Source organism: Hibiscus syriacus, unplaced genomic scaffold, assembly GCF_006381635.1.
Source record: "Hibiscus syriacus cultivar Baekdansim isolate YM2019G1 unplaced genomic scaffold, ASM638163v2 tig00111398_pilon, whole genome shotgun sequence".
Lineage (NCBI taxonomy): Eukaryota > Viridiplantae > Streptophyta > Magnoliopsida > Malvales > Malvaceae > Hibiscus > Hibiscus syriacus.
The window spans coordinates 470,410-484,228 of NW_024063081.1; the positions used below are offsets into that span (position 1 = coordinate 470,410).

The 13,819-nt window shown below is 30.5% G+C and overlaps 2 pseudogenes; both read right to left on the reverse strand.

Annotated features, from left to right (window-relative positions):
- Positions 1-350: 350 nt before the first annotated feature.
- Positions 351-964, reverse strand: LOC120161247 (annotated as a pseudogene).
- A 9,591-nt stretch (positions 965-10,555) lies between these two features.
- LOC120161245 lies at positions 10,556-13,432 on the reverse strand (annotated as a pseudogene).
- Between the last annotated feature and the right edge of the window lie 387 nt (positions 13,433-13,819).

The window sequence follows — 13,819 nt, forward strand, 5'->3', positions numbered from 1 at the left end:
AATGTTGCAATGCGTCATCACCTGTTTAAAACTCAATCCGCGTTCACTAATCCCGAGTCCTTAACAACAAAAAATCTTTCTTTCGTTCTAGGACTTTCTTTCCGTATAAAAAAATTGAAATTCAACCTCGCTAATTTTGCATTATGGAGATAATTACAGCAGACAAAGCATAAATGTAACATTCAAACGGTAAGATTGTAGGCGGAATTTTTCATTTTTATTGGTTATGCACCAAATTGTGATGTGATATGTACAATTTTCATAGGCTCGTTACCCATAAATAAAGAAAAACAATATCCAGGGTAATAGAAAAGAGCACTCCTCTTTGCCAGCTATTAAAGAATCTACAATCCCGGAACCGAACCTTAGTCGCCGTATAAATCAGCGACACCAGAAGCAGCCAGAGTCGTTGATTGAACTCGTCCTGCAACTCATCAGGCACCAACGGCGTTCTACAAAGCGGACACGTTTTCTGGTCATGGTCCATCCAACGGTCCAAACACGCCCTATGGAAAACGTGCCTACAGTTCCTCAACCACCTGATCTCTTCCCCTCCTTCAAACTCGTACAAGCAAACGGCACAGCTCTCCGGTGGGTCCCCCACGATGATAAGCTCCTCGAACTTTATAACGGGAAGGATTTCCCGGATCAAGAGAGCCGATATGGGGGGATTCTCCGGCGATGTTCGGGTATGGTCATCCGGCCAGACGGGGTCTGTTTCGAGGAAGTCGGAAAGGCCGAGGGAGTTAAAAAGCGTGAAAATCAGGTTTCGGATGAGACCCAGAAAGGAAAGTGTGTGAAGAAAGAGTTTTGGCAAGAAAACTTCGGTGTAACCAACTGGAAACCCCATGAAAGTCGGATTTACAAAAGACTTATATCAACAGCAATGGAAACTAAATTGAATGAAGAAAAAGGCTTTGTTTTTGCATTTATAGATAGAAGAGAGGAAGGAAGCTAGGCTGAAGCTAGCTATGGGTTTTGTATGGAGTTCATACTACTTTAATCATTTATACTACATACTAAGGTGCGAGTGATCCAGTCACTGACTGTGACATTAGTCCACAAATTTTGATTGGCTAGTGATGTTGAAATTAGGAGTTAAGGAACGCTGCCGTTTGGTGGTAGTCTTCCAACACATTATTAAAATGGAAACTGGAACACGGAGAGAAGTGGAAGTGTGGGTCCGCCTAATTCAAAATTCAATTTATATATAATTATGAGTTAATTGCATCATATCCCAAAATTATAATTCTCATTTTAAATTGGTCTTTAATTTTTTTAATATTCTAATTTCATACTCAAACTACTACTGTGATTCTAAATTAATCTGTAAACTTTTGAACATCCTAATTTTATTCATAAACTATGACCTTTTTTCTAAATTAGTCACCAAACTGTCGTAATCGTCTTTCGGGTGGGCCCAAAATTGTGATTCGACTTAAATAAAACACATTAGAGTCGCCACCGATCATTTAAAAATATTTAGGTTGATTGGACACCATCTTATCTGATCTGTGTTTTACCATAAATATGTCGGATTTGGGAGTCGATTACAGACAATGAAGATTTGCACTATTGAACTGCCCTTTCGGTACCATTTTAATTTATCAGTTGTCTTAATTGTGAAAATAAAAATTTAAATTTAAAGACTTGTCGAATTACTTACCTTTGATCTATTGAAATTACCTCTAAAAAAAGAAGTCAAAGAATGCTAGATTGTAAAATATATATATATATATATAGTAAACAAAAAAGGTTAGATAAAAAAATGAAATAATAATAAAAATATTAAAAGATAAAATAAAATAAAAAAATGAAATGAAAAGGAAAATATCAAATTTTTAAAAGAACTAAAATAAATAAATGTTAAATTATAAAAGATATAAAATTAAAATTAAAAATTAAGAAAAAAACAAAGAATATGTTATTTTTTCAAATAAATAAATAAAATGTTAAATGTTAAAATAATAAAATAAAGGAAATAAATAAAACTTAAGGGATCAAATTGGAACAAATTGAAGTTTATGGATTAAATCGATGCAAAAAAAAGAGCCGTAAGAAATATTAAAGAGGTTAGGGGTTAAATTGCATAAATATGAAAATATAATAGGGACAAAATTGACTTGATTTAAAGTTCTAGGGCTAATTTACAATAGGTGACCAAAATGAATTACGCATCAAATTGTAAGGATTGAGTAAATAATTTAAATATATTAATTGCACAATAATCCCCCTATAAATAGCCCTTTAAACCCAAAATAATTATTTCTCTCATTTCTCATCTTTCACATTCTCCCTTCTCTCTCTCACTCTCTCACTAATATGGTCGAAACCCAGCCACCCTCCGATGACTTTCCACCAAAAAAATCAAATTTACCAAAATGTTCCTCCCAACCCCGTGATTCCGAATCCGAGGCCAAAATATGATAAAAAAGCCCCGAAAAACGTAGATCTACGCTCAAAGTTTCGATTTTTTTATCTTTACCGATTGTGACTCTTCGGCTCTCTGATGATCTTCGCTTCTCCGACGACACAAAGCTAATTTTTTTCACTCTCTTTTTAATGATTTTCTTTGCTTGGTGAGTAACTCGAATGAACATTGTTTTGCTCGATTTTTTGGTCTTCTTTATACTTTTTCTTTATTTTGCAGGGTATATATAATCCCTCGACAGAGGCTCTTCCGGGGGTTGTTTCTCCCGTTTTCCGTTGTTTGGGTTTGTGTTGACCGAAAATGACGGGGACTCTGGATTTTACTTTGATTTTTGGTTTGGAATGCTTCGTTTTAGCGCGTAGTGGCGACCTTGTCGGTGTTTGGAGACCACACGCCATTGACGGCAATCGTTAGTTTCTACTTTGGACCCGGTTGGACCTAAAAACCGAAAATAATATTAATAAATAAATAAATACTAATAACATGATATAATAAATAATATATATATAATAGAGTATAATATACCATATAATATACCATATTTATAATATAAATATAACACTAATATATATTTTATAATATATATTATAATATATAATATAATATACTATATATAGATATATAATATATAATATAATATACAAATATATTATACTATCCCAGACGAAAAATGTCTATACAAACTTTTGAATATTAAATTTCATCCCAAATCCATCCAAATATGTAATTAATTTCAACCATAGTTTAACTTAAATTTTATTTTTTTAGACATAATAATATAACTTCGCCTAACGATTTTACTAACAAGGAATGTGATTAGTATATACATATATTTTGGAATGAAATTTGAATGTTCAAAAATTTGTGGAGACCAACTTAGAATGATGATCATAGTTTGTGGATGAAATTGAACTGTTCAAAAGTTTGAGAACAAATATAGAATGATAATTATAATTTAGGGATGAAATTGAAACATTTAAAAGTGTAATGACTAATTAAAATGAACATTATACCTTGAGGACATATAATATAATTAACTCTATATAATTATGTATGTTTTTAAGTTACAAGTATAATATAGAAGTGGTTAAAAACAAAGAATAATGTAGAACTGCAATTATAATAATATATATTTGAACATGTTAATATAAGAAGGAATTATTATATATATCAAAATATAATTTTTATTTAATAAAATTAAAATTAAAGTAAATGGTAAAGATAATTCGAATAATAATTATATATTATTTGTTTAAATCCTAATAAAATTATTTGTTTGAGGGCATCATAATAAAATTATATAAGATTAAAATTGAATTTGAGTAGTCAATGACCTAAAACATCAATTTTTACTATGAGTGTAAATGAGACGAGACAGATCGCGAGCAACTCGAGATTGACTCGATCAAGGTTCGATAATATTCGGATCAAATGGACTCGACTCAAGCTCGAGCTCGACTCGAGTTCTTAACGAGCCGAAACGAGCTACTCGATATTCGACTCGAAAAACTCGTGCAGCTAGAAAATATAATATATTAAGATTTTATTTTTAAAAAAATAAATTTATTAATAATATTAATATTTATGGATTGATTTTTTTAAATACTGTAATATTTTCATGTATTTAAGGTTCATGTTCGAGTTTGAGGCTTCAATCGAGTTAAGTTTAAGATCTTTTTTATTCTTTTCGAGCCTTTTCGAGCTACTCACGAGTTTCAATTCAGGATTTTGAGTTCGAGTCGAACTTGAAATTTTAAGCTCGCGAGTTTTCGAGTCGCTCAGCAATACTCGAGCTATTGAAATACCACCGACATACGACAAATCAGAATCAAGCGATGTGAAAATACTATCCACAAAAACAAATCGCATATTAAATTCAATCCAATGGTCCAAAGCAGTGAAGATCATCGTGATAATAAATAAAACGTCATCTTAATCAGTCATAACAATGTCAAATCTAACATTTAAAAAATAAACGAAATAACAACCAAACAAACGAAATGTGTCAGATAAAAACGTGTAATAGAGACATAGAAAAACGTATGATAAAAGGAGAATAATATGTGCAAAAAAGACATAATTATTAAGAATAAGAAAATAAAAACACCATAATAAAATAAAGATAATAATGAATATTGACGATCACAACCAATACTAAAACTTATTCCGACAGCCGATCATAAAAATAGAGAAGGAAAGAGAATATTAAATAAAAATGAAGCACGTTTTAACGTGTGTTAAAAGGGAATATTAATTCAACTTCGAACAAATTTCAATAAATAATAAAAGATTTTTATATAATAAATGGTTTTTATTCATAAATAAATAAAATTTAGGTAAAGTAATATGTAACTTGAATGATATTTAGATAATAATGATCATATTAAAGAGCAATTACTTTTATAATGTATCAAGATTCATTAGATTGTTTAATTATACATCCATTACTGTTCATAATTATTAAAAAAGTTATCGCATAAACCAAACGTTTTCGGTGGTTAAAGAGAGTTATTATCTTTGGAGGTCTCAGGATCAAGCATCGATTATACTCTATAAGATATTTAAACGTTCATTATCAAATAATTAATTTTTTATAACAAATTAATACTTATAATCACTCTAAATTAATAAAAATAAAATTACCTCATAATAAAGTAACATATTTCAACGGTGTTAGTTGGGGGGAATAACAGTGAGGACAGCCTTTATTTTAATGAATAATAAAGTATTAATTATTAAATGGACCGCTTAAAGGCATTAATTAAACATTATGATTAGTTTAGTCTTAAATACGGAGCTTAGCTTTCACTCTCTATTAACATTAATTAATTCAAAAGCAGTGAAAGCAATAATTAATTCTGTCCTTGCACATCACTAATCATTGTCTTCGCCCCTCACCCTCTTAATTATTTTTAAGGACATTTTTTCACTCTTCGATTCTACGTTTGGTTACTTTTAGCTTAATATAGAAAAGTCCTCAAATTATATTTATTTCTCATTTAGGTACTTTATTTTTTTCAATCAATATGGAATTCTAGCTTAATAATAAAAAATGTTGTTATTTTTTAGGATATAGATTCGAATACCATAGATATCAGGAGTATGTACGTTCAATGTTAAGATGTTAAGAGTAATTTTTAAATAGATATTACATTGTAGTTTCTTCAAATTAATCAATAAAAAAACTTTAAAAAGTGGTAAATTACTCTTTTAATGCTTAAATGTTCCATTTACTGGCACTAAAGCCTATATATTTTATTGGTAATACAAGTTAGTCCTTTAAATGTCAATTGATGCACGAAGGATTGATTGATGTCCAATTTGGTTCTGAATTTGAGTAAAGCTTATCTCTATTGACCGATTTTTTCTTCATGAAATCATATAATCCCTTGTCTAATTGTCCGGGTTTAGAAAAAATAAATAAATTTAAACAATTTTAATTATTAAATAAAGTATTCAAGTGTTTATTAAAAAAAGTGAGTGAAAGTTGAAATCCGGATGTTTTATTAATTAAACAAAATGATTTAGTGAAATCTAGATGCTTGTTATTTTAATTAAGTGATTCGTGTTTTTATGATAAAATAATACTCTAATCAGTCATGTAATAAAATAATGAAAAGTTGAAGATAATTATTAACATGGCCCCCACTAAACATATATATATATATAATTATTTATTTCTAGGTAACGTGTATAGCTTAATTTCATGTCCTATGTTTCTTGATTATGAACAAAAAGAAGGAAAAACATGCCTCATTGACCACATTATTTTCACCTCTAAAAAAAATTATGGTTTGTGGTTTGTTTTGCTCAATCCTAAGGTAAATGTTTTTTTAATATGAAATAAGCATAAGTAGTATATGCTCAAAGATAACTTTAAATTATTTGACATTAAACGTTCGTATCACTGGCATTACCAATATTCGAACCCAGTATTTCAAAGAATTACACCAATTCCTTTATCACCGATGTCACCGGGGTTCGTGCTAAAGTAAATGTTGAATAAGAGTAATGTAGACTTATTTCATTTTTAATCTCTTTTTAATAATTGTGTATTTGTATTTTGTTTAATGTATCTTTCATGGTATTTTTGTGATTCGTACTTTTTTTAGTTATGTTTATATTATTTCCATATTTTGCTTAGTTATTTCCATTGAATAGAGTAATGTTATTTTCACCTCCAATAAGGCAATGTTATTTTCATTGAATAAGAGCAATGTAGACTTATTTCATTGTATTTTAATCATAGTATAAAGAGAAGAGATGATGGGTAAGAGGAACCCTGAGCAACCAACAAGGTATGGTGGGTGAATTAGGAGATCGTCCTTTGGAAAGTGATGGGTGAGGCATTTACCAAGACTTGACCTTGCTGCGTACTTGGTCTGGACCGGACATCCATGGCCCCAATACCTCCCACCCCTATTGTCATCCTAACCAAAACAACATTTTACCTTAAAAGATACCAATTTATAAGTTATATTAAAATTTTAAAGGTATAAAATTAAATATTTATGAGTTTGAAATAAGATAATCAATTTAAAATATAAAAAAACACAGTTATACATAAATTTAAAATTTTCAAGGGACGACCGTACTCTCAGCACCTCTTGATCCATTCCTGATCAAAATCCTTGGTTATTTTATTTGTGTTTAAATATATATTTGATATATGGATTAAATATATTTTTTAAATTGATATCTAAAGAATTTTATTGATTCTTGAATTAGATGTATATTTTCTCAGATTGATATTTAAACTTTAATTTTATTTTTTTTAGTATTTTTAATGTATTTTTAAAATTATTATTATTTAAATAATTGGCACTTGGTACAATCTTATATTGTCATGATATAAAAAATTAACATTTTTAATGAAAGTATCAAAATAATGGATGAAATTGAAGTCTATATATAGAGCGGTTTTGTTGTGTAGCAACTAATTTAAGGCGATTTTTAACATAAATATTATCCTTATTAACCTAAAGAGTTATATAGATTTATAACATTATTCGTTGTAATCGGGAATGTTATATTGCAGTAGTTAGAATTTACAATAGAATAAGTTATACAATTTATAATAATTTCGATCATAACTGTAAATATTAATATGTCTAACATAAAAAATTACGCTTTTGATAATATTTTCGTTTGCAACTGATATCTGTCTTTTTTAGTCTTACATTAACAAGTTATATTTTAGATTCTCCTCTATATATAAACTTGAAAGAAAAAAATATTTAGATATCAATTTAAGAGAATGTATATAGTTCATATACCATTTTATGAGTAAAAAACTTTTAAATATCAATTTAAAATAAAATACATATCTATATATTTAAACCCTTCATTTGTATAGTTGTTGATATATATTTTTCATTGAAGAGTACAATTAATAATGATCATATGCTTATCACGTTGATTGATAACATAACATGTTGTTGAAGAGTACAATTAATAATGATCATATGCTTATCACGTTGATTGATAACATAACATGTTGAATTATGGATGAAATTTTCCATATCTCATAGGATCTCGAATTTTCGTCTAGTTTCAATCACTACATACATGGAATTCATGCATATTTTGAGAAATTCAGTGGAGGCGAAGAATTACTATTAATTATATGAATTTTTATTTTTCTTTAAAGTTTGGTATAATAATAAAATTATCTTTCTAACAAACTATTCATATTATTGACATATTTTTACATGTGTTCAATTAATGACTTGTCACATGTCATGTAATGATGTTACATATATCACATAATTAATTTGAGGGAAATGACAAATGTTATGTCATCATTGAGATGATGTGACATGTCATATGATATTTAGTAACATAGAAAATATCATATTATTTTGGGTGACACGACACATGTCACATTATTAATTGAATATATGTAAAATATCATGTAACATGAGTTGAAAGTTATTCAAGTAGTGATTTTTATCTAACCTAATTTGTTTTGACAATTGAATCGTTGAAGGATAAAATATTTCAAAAAATTAAAATAAAAGGTAAAATGTCCGTTTATACAAATGTGGGATAATTTCATAACTGTGCCTTTATTTTTTTTTAAATAACTTTAATTATTGACATTCTTTTTAATAATTTTTTAATATAATATATGATGGTAAACAACATAAATGCAAATACATCAAACTTTATCTAACATGTATTATTATATATATACATATATTGAGGGGGAAAAGAAAAAGAATAGATAGTTTTTCCCTTATTGAAGTGGTTGAGCATAATTGCAAGCAACATGCAAAGGGGACCCAACTGAAAATGTTTTCCCATGTCTCCTATCCCTCTCGTGCATGCAATTAGGTTCCATCACACAACGTGGGTTTTCCCATTTGCTTTTGATCTTCATTTGGATTTTCCTCCATCGCAATGTCACTTTTTGGTGGTTTTCGTCTACTCTTCGGCCCCTCTCTTAAACTTCAATCGTTTAATTTCTGCTTCTTGATTGGACATGTCTCTACTGTTGCTTTGTAATCATCCTGTATGTACCGACTTGTGTTGCCAAATTATTGATCGGGACCTGCTTTTTCTTAGCTGTTTTCCAAAAAGACGTTGTCAATTTATTTCATTTGAGTTGTCCAATTAAAACTATAGTGAAATAGGGTTATGGGTGTCGAACAGCTTATAATTAAACCTATAGTGGATCATAGCCCTTTCAAATGTTGATAGAAAGTAGAAACCCATAAAATCTTCCCAAGACTAAATCATTCGGCCTTTCCAACTATTGGTTTCAAAACCAATGATCACTCACCATCTGAAACTGATAAGATTCAATATGATTGTACAACTCTTTTTGCACACCAACAATCCAAAGAACTACCATATTTATGGTTTTTTTATTCTTCTTCGGAATATGAACCGGTGTACACTGCTTTTTATAAGTAGGGTAAATTACATAATTAACCACTCAACTATCTTCTCACTCTTATTTTAGTCACTAAAATTTAAAAAAAATTCAATTTAACTATTCAACTTTCAAATTGCTTATGTTTTAACCACTCTAATTTATTTTATTAATAATTTTTATTATTTTATTCATATATAATTTAAAGAAAAAAAAATAAATTTGAGAGTTAGAGTGGATAAATTAAGACTAATTTGAAAGTTAAGTAATTAAATTAAAAAATAAATTTTAATGACCAAAATAAGAGTGAGAAGATAGTGAGTATGAATGATGTAATTTACCCATAATAAAGTGTCAGTACAATAGTTCCTTTAAGCTTTTTAACAACAAGGTACCGAAACTAATCAAAAAGTAAACATTAAATATGTTTTTGAAAAGTATGAAAGTTTAGGTACCAAATCAGAACAAAAATAATAGTTTACGTACTAAACATGTAGTTTACCCTTACACGTATGGAAACAATATTTGATTTGGGTAAAGTACACAAATGGTCTATCAAGGTGCTACTTTATTGAGTCTTTCGACTATTAAAAATTATAAAATGGTATCGACTATAGGGCGTTTCTTTGTTGAGTCCATCGACTATTAAAAGTTACAAAATGGTCACTCGACTATTCATATGTTTTAAACTCATATTTTTCGTTAAAAAATTGATGACAATTTGAACTGAACATTAATCTGTTGATTGAGATATGATAGTTGTTTAAGATTTTGAGATCAAATTTTATCATATAACAGTCAACATGTTAACATTCAGCTCAAACTGCCATAAATCTTTTAACAGAAATGACGAATCTGAAACATATGAATAGTTGAGTGACCATTTTATGACTTTAATAGTCAAGGGATTTAACTAAGTAATGTCCTAGAGTCGAGGGACCATTTTTTAATTTTAATAGACGGGAAACTCAACAAAACAAAACCCCGGGACCATTTGTACTATACCATGTCATTAGTATAGTAATGACTTCCATTTCTTAAGTGCTTGTTGATGTAGTGCCGTGGGGATGTATCGGATTCGGAGTTGGCGATCATGTTTGAGAAAATGCAGTGTAGCAAATGTAGCTGAATAAACTGTAATCCTGTTTTAAGAGTAATTTATTATAAAAGCTGAGACTTTTATTACAAATGCATAATCCTTAATACATTGTCCGAGTTGAATCTTACAGATTGTCTATAGATGGGCTCCTTGATATTTTCTTCAGTAAAAGATGGTTGCTCAAAACCAAAACTGAAAGGAGTAGGGCAAATAGGCTCTCATCGATGTCATGAAGTGGCGCCAAGTAGGGGTGACAGAGAGCTTCATTCACTGCAACAAACAATAAATACTTGTAAGCGAATTCGGTTCCGGATAAGGATCATTTTCAATGCTTGATCAAAAGTTAAGCACAACATAACAAGTTTGTGGCTACTGTCTAGAACAAGAGCTTTACCTGTAATGCAATGCGCCTATGGGGTCAATCAATAGCACCAGGTGACATGTTAGGGAATCTAGCAGAGAAATTTTGCCTTGGGCATTGAGGAAGCTGTCTAACGTATCTTCGGGCATTGTCGCTTCGAAGGAACCCAAGGCAGGAATCATTAGGAGAACCTATAAACTACTCCAAGGAAAAATAAATTATTTACAGCTCACCATACTTGAACTTTCCATCAATATAGAGGAAAAACTGTGTTCAGTTTTGGGAGATAGGAACAGTATCGTCAGCATTTCTTAGGACATGATTGTTCATGAAATACTAGCACCATTAAACGAACAAGCACGTCAAGATGACATTTGAACGTAGAGTCATTATCAAATTTAAAGAATTAAAAATAGCTAAGTAGATGTAAAGATGGATGATAGATGAGGTTAAAAGCAAGTCCCAAACCAATGGATGATCTCCTCTTTAGAACTCAAGGTTATGCACTACCGAGACAGCAAAATACATCAGGGAGTCACAATCAAAGGGTCAAACTTATAGCAATCGACATGGTAGGATGCAATTAAACGATCTCCAGAATATGAGGTACAGTACGGTTTAAAGGAACATCTAAAGGGTTTCCAGGTAGTTTCCTGTGACAAAAATCTAGACACCATACCTCTGTGATGAGCCTCAGCTGATCCACATAGTCTTTGCCAGGGAAAAGGGGTCGTCTACTCATGATTTCACCAAGTATGCAACCCACAGACCAAATATCAATTGCGGAAGTGTATTCAGAACAATTAAAGAAGCAATTCTGGTGCCCGGTACCAACGAGTAACTACACATTCTGTCATGAAATCAGTTTCAGATGTCGTCCTTGCAAGCCCAAAATCTCCAATTTTAAGGTCACAATTTGAGTTCAGAAATAAGTTGTTAGGCTTTAAATCCCTATGCAGAACATTTGATGAATGTACATATTTGAGACCTCGTAGAACCTGATATAGAAAGTACTGCAAGAATAGCACCTCATAATCAACGATATTTCCAGCTTCTATGCTACTCAACTAGAATCATACTATGTTCCTAACTAAATGTGACAAGAAACGGGAGGAATATCCGAACATATGTTAAACGGGCGGAAGTAATTGATACCAACCCGACAATGATCATCTGTCAATGATTGATTGGATCGTATGATTTGATGAAGATCAGTGTCCATCAGTTCATAAATGATGTAAACATCATTAAAATTCTCCCTCTGTGGAGGCAGTATGATGTCCTTGATGGCAATAACCTGAAGACAAATAAACCCAGTTAAACTAGAATGCCACAATCAGGATTAACTACTTTAGCAGGTTACTCAAATCATCATTGAAATGCAGATTTTTACAAAGCACAGGAACGCTATACCTAAGCCTAAAAGTAAGAAACTAACTCAAAATTATATATCTAGTAGGAAAATTATTTAGTTTTTCACTAGGCATTTGTAGATTACCATTTCATTGAAGAATATAAGGATTGATAGCAACCTCTCTTACCAGATGAAGGAAAAGCCTGGTTAGATCCTGAGTTCTAGCATGCAAAAATAGTAAAGGTTATGCACAACATCATAAGGTTGGCCCTTTCTTAATGGTTAAAGTTACTAGGGTGTAAAGATGATCTTCCTCAGGAACTTAATAGACGGAAAGGTTACCCCCAAATACCTATAATTTAACAAATTAGAGTAATTGTAGATATTGTTAATGTCTCCATTTTAAGCATGGTCGAAGCCTTACACGATGAAAAGAAAGGGACTGTTTCATTTCCTGATTGTTTACAAAAACAGCAGCAAGGGGACTAACAACAATATTAAATGTCCATCTAAGAGGTGAAAATGTGAACTATTGAGATAACAGAAACTTACATTCTCATGATCCAGGTGACGAAGAAGCTTGATCTCTCGCAATGTCCTTTTGGCATCAATCCGGTTATCAAATGCATAACCGATTTTCTTGATAGCAACCTCCTCTCGTGTTTCTGAATTCACAGCAGCACTAACAAAAATGGGGGGGGGGGGAACACAAATCACATAGCTTCACATTATTAGTAACATATAGACCAGTAAGCCTATTAAACAGAGTGGTCACTTTCTTGCAAGCTAGTTTGGCCTGGAGCCATTCACTTCAATGGGGCTAAAGATGCTAATGAGAGCCCACTCTGAAAGCTATATGGTCAAATCAATAATTCATCATGGAAAGTATGGTTATACTACACTTGAATTAAGACAAAAAAAAATCGATCTAACACATCAAAACATGTAAACATCTTAATAAAATCAATAGATACAACATAATCATATACCTCATAAATTCTTGTAAAATTGTCAAGTAGAACGTCAAGATTAAGACAGACCAATATCATGAAACAAACAAGAAGACAATCAAAATAAGAACTTTGAAGGAAAGAAAATACTACCAGACAATACCATAAGCACCACGGCCGATGGGGCGAATAGGAGGGACGATTTTGTGGGAACTTCGAAGAGGCTACCATACTTTGTACTGAACGTAGCGTCCACCATGATTTGATATACCTTTGATGCTGAGATCCCCGGTCCCTGAGCTTGGCTCAATCGACATGCTTTTTCTGGATTCGAATCTTGGATTAACTTTGTGCTTTGTATTTCAAAGATGAGTGTCAAACTTTGGAACAAGAAAAGCTCGGTCTTTCTTCTTCCTAGTGGTTAATGTACTTGTGGCCCGCAAATTTGACTTCTGATTTTTCTTATATCTTTTTTTTAATTTGATCTTTAATTTTTATTCGAAACTGTAACACGATTTGTAATTTTAATTTTGAGCTGCAATTTAATTCGTAACTTTGATTTAATATATAATTTGTTTTTTCTTATTAGTTTTGTATAATGTTAAAATAATAATTAAATTTATTTATAAATTAAATAAATACCTAGATATTAAGATTTATATTTCAATATTAACCCAATACAAAATTAAATATAATTATTAATAACTGAGTTAAAAAAATATAATTATTAATAATTTTATTATAAGA